Below are 9,090 nucleotides of genomic sequence, written 5' to 3' on the forward strand. Positions count from 1 at the left end.
TAAATAAATAAAACCTGTACATGTACATTTACAGTACCTTTATCCATAACTGTCAAAAATTGGAAGGAACTAAGATGTCCTTCAGTAGGTAAATGGATAAATAGTGGTGCAGCAAACAAGGAAATGTTTTTTAGTGCTAAAAAGAAATGAGGCATCAAGCCAAAAAAAGACCTGGAGGAACCTTAAATGCATATTACTAAGTGAAAAAGCCCAACCTGAAAAGGCTACATACTCTATGATTCTGACTATATGACATTCTGGAAAAGGTAAAATTCTGGAGACAGTCAGTTGCTAACGGCAAGGGGAGAGGGAGGGATGAATAGGTGGAATGCAGAGGATTTTCAGGGCAATATAACTATTCTGTATGATACAACAACAGATGCATGTCATTTCATTATACATTTGTCAAAACCCATACAACGTACAACACCAAGAGTGAGCCCTAATTAAACTATGGACTTTGGGTGACACTGATGTGTCAGTGTAGGTTTATCAAATGTGACAAATATGTTTACTGGTCATTCAAGTGGGGCAAAGGAAATATCCTTTTAAAACTCAAGCAAACTGGGTGTTTGTCTTGTAACCTGTCAGAGGAAATAAGCTGTAATTTTTAAAAATGTGACCAATATGCCACTCTGGCGGGGATGCTGATAGTGGGGGGGCCGTGCATGTGTGGGGAGGAGGGTTATGGGAACTCTGTACTCTGTGCTCAGCTTTGCTTTGACCCCGAAACTGCTCTAAAAATAAAAGTTTATTTTTAAAAAACAGTAATGAAGAACTATAGCAAAAACTCAGGTTTGTAATCAGAATGTTATGAAATATTTTGTCTAGATTCTCTCAGATCTCTTTGTAACAATTCACATCTCCCACCCATTCCTCCTTGAAACTCTTGGCTCTTTGTACCATGCCGTCCTGGGTCTGCCTCACTCTGTTAGGGCACCTTCTCTGTCCTTATCCACCGAAGCTCCTGCTTTCTCTCCTAGACTTGCTGTAGGCACACCCCTCCGGAGTTCTCCTCAGGCATCCTTCTCTCCGAACCCACTCTCAGTTTTCAGTTACAAAGACCTATATGCACATGACCCCCACATCACCAGGCAGCTCTGAACCGTCCACCACCAAACGCCAGCCAGACCTCACCCCGCCCCGGGACACCACCCGGCGCCTGGAACTTGCCACATCTTAAGTTCATTTTCAAAACTAGCATCTATTCCGCCAAGATGAACGTGGTTCTCTCTGACTCCCAGGCTTGGATCCTCCTTTGATTACACCTTCTCTCTGGATTCCCGCATCCAATCAGCCACCAGGTTCTGTGTATTCCTCCCTGTGTTTCTTTCTTGCCAACCCTGCCATCACCTCTGGAAGACAAGCCCTCTGTGCCTTCCACCTGGCACTTCTCCTTCATCCTGCAACCCATCTTCCTGCCTCAAGTCTTCCCTTCATTTTTTCATGCTTTAACCTGAAACAAAATCTGTTTTCTTCAAAATGTCTTTCCGTACAGGTTCCCTCTGTCTGCAGGAGCCTGTGTACTTGGGTTCCTGCCTTGAGCTACACTGCCCACAAGGTCTCCTCCAACCGTGAACCTCTTTGCAGCCATCACCTGGCATCTACCACATATGGCCTAAGTTTTAGTTACCTTCCTACCAGTGTCTGCACTCCCTTAACTAGACTTTGATGGCAGAACAAGTGCTTGTGGGTTACTTGGAAATGCCCACAAATACAGTAGGGCACCAACCCACAGCATCCCCAGGGGCCCAGACAGCATTCTTCTGCTTCTCAGTGGTATCATTATTAATAATATTGTCATTATTTACAATAACAAATGTTAATGAGGATGGACCACATGTAAAATCACAGGCCAGAGGAGGCCACTGACCATCAATTATTGTCTCTGTTGTACCTTCCTGCTCATTCATTTCTTCATTTCCAACAATGGCCCTACTTAGGTGAGGGGGGGAGTAAATTAGGAGTTTAAGATTAACATATACACACTCCTATACATAAAATAGATAACCAAAAAGGACAGGGAACTACACTTGGTATTTTGTAATAACCTATAAGGGAAAAGAATCTGAAAAGGATTTTATATATAGATATATATATATATATATATGTGTGTGTGTGTGTGTGTATGTGTATGTGTGTGTATATATCTTTTTAGTATATATATATATATAAAATCTGAATCACTGTGCTGTACACCTGAAACTAACACAACATTGCAAATCAACTATACTCCAATTAAAAAAAAAAAGGCCCTATTTAGGTTTCTTAACCTATTTTTCTCTCCACATGCTGTTTATTCAGTCCTAGCATTTCTAACAAGTGCTTGCCTTTGAGCCTCCACTTTATGTTCTCTCTCAGTCACCATCCCCTACGTCCAGGTGCCAGCTGTTCACTGCCACCAGCCTGTTTCATCTAATTCTATTCTGTTGGCTTCAACCTTCCCAACCCTGAACATGTGAGATAATACATCCCTGCTCTTGATTGTGAACTTTTATTACCTTTAAAAATATACATATGTATACATACAGAAAGTTGTCCACCCATCATTCTAAAGAAAAGGCCTTTTTGTTTCGGGGGTTTTGGTTTTCGTTTTTTGACAGGTAACTTGAGAATATACGACACTTCTATACTGAAAATCTAAATTCTAGTTCAAAGGCCTTGTCCTCCAAGCAGTTATGCTTCCAATGGAGGTACTGATCTCCCAGATAGCTTTCACTTTACGAAGTGTGCATTTGTATATATTTCCTCATCATCTTTTTGTCAGTTTGTTCGCTTATTTAAAATACAATTACTGGGCTTCCCTGGTGGCACAGTGGTTAAGAATCTGCCTGCCAATGCAGGGGACACAGGTTCAATCCCTGGTCCAGGAAGATCCCACATTGCCACGGAGCAACTAAGCCCATGCGCCACAGCTACTGAGCCCACATGCCACAACTACTGAAGCCCAGGCACCTAGACCCCGTGCTCTGCAATGAGAGAAGCCACCACAATGAGAAGCCCGCGCACCACAACGGTGCCAAACACAGCCAAAAATAAAATAAATAAAAAAAAATACAGCTACCATTTTAATGCACAGCAAGGGGCTTCCCTGGTGGCGCAGTGGTTGAGAGTCCGCCTGCCGATGCAGGGGACACGGGTTCATGCCCCGGTCCGGGAAGATCCTACATGCCGTGGAGCGGCTGGGCCCGTGAGCCATGGCCGCTGAGCCTGCGCGTCGGGAGCCTGTGCTCCGCAACGGGAGAGGCCACAACAGTGAGAGGCCCGCGTACTGCAAAAAAAAAAAAAAGATGCACAGCCAGAAAAAAAGGTATGCACACTAAAATGGTACTAGTGGCTATCTATGAAAGGTAGACTTATCAGTGACTTGTTTTATTCTTCATATTTTTACTTTAAACTTTCCCTACCCATGTAAGTGTGGCTCATCAAATGCAAAGAAAATGATAAAAATCCAAGACATGGGATTGTAAAACATAAAGTTTCTATAGGCTGCTATGTACAGACTCAGTTTTTGTTTTGTTTTTTTAATAAATTTATTTATTTATTTTTGGCTGCGTTGGGTCTTCGTTGCTGCGTGCGGGCTTTCTCTAGTTTCGGTGAGCGGGGCTACTCTTCGTTGAGGTGCTCGGGCTTCTCACTGTGGTGGCTTCTCTTGCTGTGGAGCACGGGCTCTAGGTGTGTGGGCTTCAGTTGTTGTGGCACATAGGCTCAGTAGTTGTGGCATACCAGTGTAGTTGCTCTGAGGCATGTGGGATCTTCCCAGACCAAGGCTCAAACACGTGTCCCCTGTATTGGCAGGGGGGTTCTTAACCACTGTGCCACCAGATAAGTCCCCAGACTCAGTTTTAATAATGCCTCTTAGGTTCTAACATAGGATAATTTTTTTTTTAAAGATTTTTTTGATATGGACCATTTTTAAAGTCTTTATTAAATTTGTTACAATATTGCTTTTGTTTTATGTTTTGGTTTTCTGGCCACAAGACATGTGGGATCTTAGCTCCCCGGCCAGGGATTGAACCCGCACCCCCTGCATTGGAAGGCAAAGTCTTAACTACTGGATCGCCAGGGAAGTCCCCACAGGATGATTCTTAAAAGCTTTTTCCTTGAGAACAGATCAAGGTGAGAAATCTCTTTATCTCACTGCACATCCCAGTTATCAAGCTCCAAAGCCCCCCAGGTGGGAAGCAGAAACCGTGTTGTTAGAGCACGGCCTCTGAGACCTCCCCACTCCCAGTCCTCTTGGGTTTGTCTGTCACGTGAGCCAACCCTACAATTAAGACGAGTCACCCATCTGTATTGCGTGATGGAAGTCCCTACTAGAATTTCAAAACACTTTGCCAGGCTTCAATAAATTTGCTGGCAATTCCCAATTTCAGACATTTCAATTTTAGGCATTTGGAAGCCAGAAAGCCCTTCTCTCTAAGAAGAAAGAGAAATCCACACCTACATGGTGCTGACTTGCTCAGAGTTCCAACAGCAGCACCAATGAGGCATGGAGCACAGGGCTTGGAGCCCAGATGTGATCAGCGCTCTCAACTAAACCTTCTTGGCTGACACAATCCTCTGACTCACTTCAGTATCACCCAGCCCTGGGCACACCCCAGTGCAATTACCTGTTAAAAGCATTTCTGTCACTTCCCCCCTCTGCCCCATAGCTGTTTGACTTCCATCCAGTCCTGCAGGGCTCTGAGTTGAGCTCTTTACTGAGTCTCTGTAACGGCATCCCTAAATGTGTATCTTACATTCAGGTACACAGACAGCATTCCTGGTCACTCCCAAGCAGCAGCTGCTCCTAAATGCATGACTGCAACTCAGTGTCCCATGGACTGGCCACGTCATCTTTAAGTATCATATGCAACCCTGTCCCTTACCTATGAACTCCTAGGCCTCCCCTTCAGAGCAGCATCGGGTTGCCTACCTTCTCCCCACCAGCATTTCAGCTTTCTGATTGACCCACCTGTGCCTTGACCAGGCAGGGGAGGAGGTGGGCAGTAGATAAGCTGCTGCTGCCCCATCTTCCCACCCATTTTAGGTTACCCTGGTCTGATCTTCTCAGTGCCCCTTTGGCTGTGGGGGCTTGAAAGTGACACCTCCAAGTCATGGTCACTATCCTCCTACCTGCTTAATGTAACACATACACCAACACACAAACTTCAGAATGTTATTCCACGGGAGGTGTATAAAACCACGGGGTTAGAAAGACCTCAGAGGTTATCTGGATCGTTCTCCAGCCTTTGTTCACTCACTCATTCACTCGTTCATTTACTCATCCACTCTTCATTCATTCCTTCCTTCATTAATTCATTTAGTCATTGAACAAAATTGTGGTACATGGTACCAGGCCCTGAGGGTTCAGTAGCACTGAAACCAAGATCCTTAATATGGTAGACTCAACACCCATTGTTTGGTTTTGTTTGGGGCACAGTATGCACTCCCCCTTTTGTTGACAATGCCTCCTAGATATCCTTTTGGGGAGCCACTTGTCCCCCATTCACAGTCCACAGAGTTTCGAGGGGGCTAACAACGCCCCCTGGTAGAGCCCTTGGGTGGGGACAGGCACACAACCCAGAATCTCTGACCAATCAGAGACACAGTGACTGGTCTAGGGCAGTGATTCTCAAACATTCTGGTCTCAAGACCTCTTTACACGCTTAAAAATTACGGAGAACCCCAAGAGCTTTTAATTATCGGAGTTATAAATATTTACTGTATTTGGCAATTAAAATGAGGGAATTTTAAATATTTATGTATTTATTGTACTGACCCAATAGTCATGTGAATGAATGGAGTAGCGTGGGGCAGGGGTGGAGGCCATGCGTGGGCCCAACAGCCTGGCCTCCCTCTTGCCAAAGCTGATCTGGCCACCACCAGCAAAACGAGCCAACACTGGGCCCCGAGGTGGCACCTTCCCTCAAGGAGACCAACCAGAGCCTTGGGAGAAAAACTATATGGCACCCCTTCTAAGGGGTGTGATTCCTCTTGACAGAACTGACATATGCTAATGCGAATTTGCCTTTCTTGCTCACAGACCCTCAGTTAGCTCCCCTATCGAACGGCTCCAGAGTTCTGATCCACATTCTCACAGCCCTCATAACACTGCAGCCCACAAACAATCAGCAGCAGCCCCACTTCACAACATGGAGATGTGGCAGAGCGCACCTGACCAGGGGACCCACTGGTCTCTTACATATCACATCACCCAGAAGTGGCTGGTCTACCAGAGGGACAGAATTATCTGCTGGAGGAACAGCTGAGCAGCCAGTTAGGATGCAGTGCATCCTGCAGGACACTGTACACATGCTAAACCAGTGACCAGTGTATACTGATTTGTCCCCAGTAGAAAAAAAACATGGATCCAGAAACCAAGGGATGTGAGCAGGATTGGCTCCACTTATTACCACATGGGAAAGTTTTGCTTCTCATTCCTGCATCTCTGAGCTCTGCAGTTTAGCAGGTTCTGGCTCTTTAAGGGGGATAAACTTGCTGTTGGACACAGCAAGAGTCCCACTGAACTTTCAACCATATCTGCCACCAGGGAACTTTGTACACCTTACACCAAGGGACTGAAAGGCGAGGAGAAGATCTCCACCACATCTGTGGTGCAGTAGGAGCTGAGAGTTAGGATTTGGAGGACTTCAGAATGTAGAGGATGATGGAAGCCATGGTCTTGGATTAAAGAAAAAAAAAGAAAGAAAAGGGGATAATCCATTTGTCTTCAAAGTCCATCAGATAAGGAGAGGGCAACACTTTCTTCCTGGCAGCAGTTCCCTTCTTTAGAGCTTAAATCCCTCACAGTGTAATATAATTATTTCTTCTCTGGTTCTTTCATAAAACATTTTGCATCCTTAATGACAGTAAACCCCTCCCTCAATCTTTTAGGACAAAATAATCTCTGATCCCTTTCATTTTTTTCCTAAGCAAGATCAAAATTTTACTTAAGAAACATACCTAGATAAGTTAAAAATTAATTCCAGGACACGACTTCAGAGTTCCAGGAATCAGCGAAGCTCAACAGGCATGAGCACTGCCTGGGTGACCTTTTTTTTTTTTTCCAGTCCATGTTGTCAACAACCAGCACAGATGGTGAGCTTTTCCCAGGGCCATGCTTTGCAGAATGTTTCCATGACTTTATTATTTCAAAGTTGAAAAAGAGCAAGGATTATGTGTCCCCTTAAAGAACAAAACCAAGCATCTTAAGTAGAAACCAACCCCCCTCTTTGTAAGACCATGTGCTGTGTATCCATCTGAAGGTATTAGAGGCAGTGAGAGGGTAGGGGTCAACGTGTCACCACAGAGTGGACCAAATGCTGAACCAGAGGCTGAGATTCACCCCAGGATGTCCCCCAAGCATGGCTCTGGCTTGGTCAGTCCTCCCGGTGTTAGTTGCTCATTGCAAAGTGAAAGGATTAGGCTAAACGACAGCGGTGTTCTCTTGAAATCAAGAAATTCCATGCTATGGTGTGTTTCCTTATGATTCCATGTTTGCAAGTAGGCTTCCCCACCCAATAGTAAATCTTCAGGGCAGACAGGTGGAATTGATTTCCCTTTTTCCACCCACACAGCACAACATACATTTATCTCTGATAGTGGCCCTCAAACTTGCCGGGCTTAAGAATCACCTGTAGTGATTTATGATGTCCTAGGGTTGTAGATGCCTCAGCCTTTTGTCCAGATGTTTGGGTTTGATCTGCGATGAGGTCCAAGAATTTGCATTTCGACCCATTTTCCAGGTGATTCTAATGCAGGTGGCCCAGCACCACATTTGAGATTGGCCACTGCACACAGTGAGTACAAAATACACATTGCTGAACGACTAACAATTGTGGTATCTGTCATTTTCTCCATTGGGCCACGGCTTATTTTCTGGATGTGCTTCTTCAATACTGCTGCCTTTTAAAGCTTGAAAAATCATTTCCTTATGATGAATAAGTGATGATGATGATGATGATTATTTGAATTGGGAGATGATTGTGATTTGTTCTGATTTGCTATTCCAGATTTTTTTATATTATCAAGTACTAGGGAAATAAAATGAATTTTCAATAGCTAAATAACATCATTTTCTCTCATCTTTCACTCTCTGAAACTCTGACAAGTCAGATAAGTATATTTTAAAGAATAGCTAATATCTGTTCATTTATTTTTATTTCAAGTGACATTTCAGCAAAAATGCAATAATATAAAATGATTTCACTTATCTAATGTTTTCATAATTAAGTTACAAAATGATTCCCTTTTGCCTTTAAATGACTGGGGAAATTTTTGGTTTTGTTTTTGCTTTTTTTTAAAACTCAATCTCAGAGGTACTGCTCCAGTGTAAAACTTTGTAGTGCCTCATTTGACCATTTAAAAAAGTATAGCTTGTAAAGCAGTGTTTAGATTTTCATAGCATTTGAATATTCTGCATGAAAATGCAATAAAGTCATAATAGGAGACAGGACAGAGGGTGGAAACAGTGCCTGGGACAGGTGTTAGGTGTCACAGTGTGAGACATAAACCAAGCCTGGGCCACCACAGGAGCTTCATCTGGCCTCTTGCTTTCAGTCTTGGTCCTTCACTCATTCTCCACCCAAGAGCCAGAGAAGCCTTTTAAAACATAAATCTGCGGGCTTCCCTGGTGGCGCAGTGGTTGAGAGTCCACCTGCCGATGCAGGGGACGCGGGTTCGTGCCCCGGTCCGGGAAGATCCCACATGCCGCAGAGCCGCTGGGCCCGTGAGCCATGGCCGCTGAGCCTGCGCGTTCGGAGCCTGTACTCCGCAATGGGAGAGGCCACAACTGTGAGAGGCCCGTGTACCGCAAAAAAAAACCCCAAAAAAACAAAACAAAAATCTGCTTACACTTCTGTTACGGGCTGAATTATGCTCCCTCCTCCCCAATTCCTCCATTGAAGTCCTAACGCCCAGGACCTCAAGAATATGACTGTATTTGGAGATAGGGCCTTTAAAGAGGTAATTAAGGTAAAACGAGGTCATGAGGGTGGGCCCTAATCCAATATGACTGGTGTCTGAAGAGGACATAAGGACACAGACACACACAGAGGAAAGACCATGTGAGAACAAAGGGAGAAAACAGCCATCTACAAGCCAAGG

The 9,090-nt window shown here is 44.4% G+C and overlaps 1 non-coding gene across 1 annotated transcript; it reads left to right on the plus strand.

Annotated features, from left to right (window-relative positions):
* Positions 1-474: 474 nt before the first annotated feature.
* LOC112406715 (small nucleolar RNA SNORA27) lies at positions 475-602 on the plus strand. The gene has a single exon (XR_003004614.1). It is a non-coding gene; the product is annotated as a small nucleolar RNA SNORA27 (small nucleolar RNA).
* The last annotated feature ends 8,488 nt before the right edge of the window (positions 603-9,090 follow it).

This window comes from Neophocaena asiaeorientalis, unplaced genomic scaffold (genome assembly GCF_003031525.2).
Source record: "Neophocaena asiaeorientalis asiaeorientalis breed wild unplaced genomic scaffold, Neophocaena_asiaeorientalis_V1.1 scaffold59, whole genome shotgun sequence".
Lineage (NCBI taxonomy): Eukaryota > Metazoa > Chordata > Mammalia > Artiodactyla > Phocoenidae > Neophocaena > Neophocaena asiaeorientalis.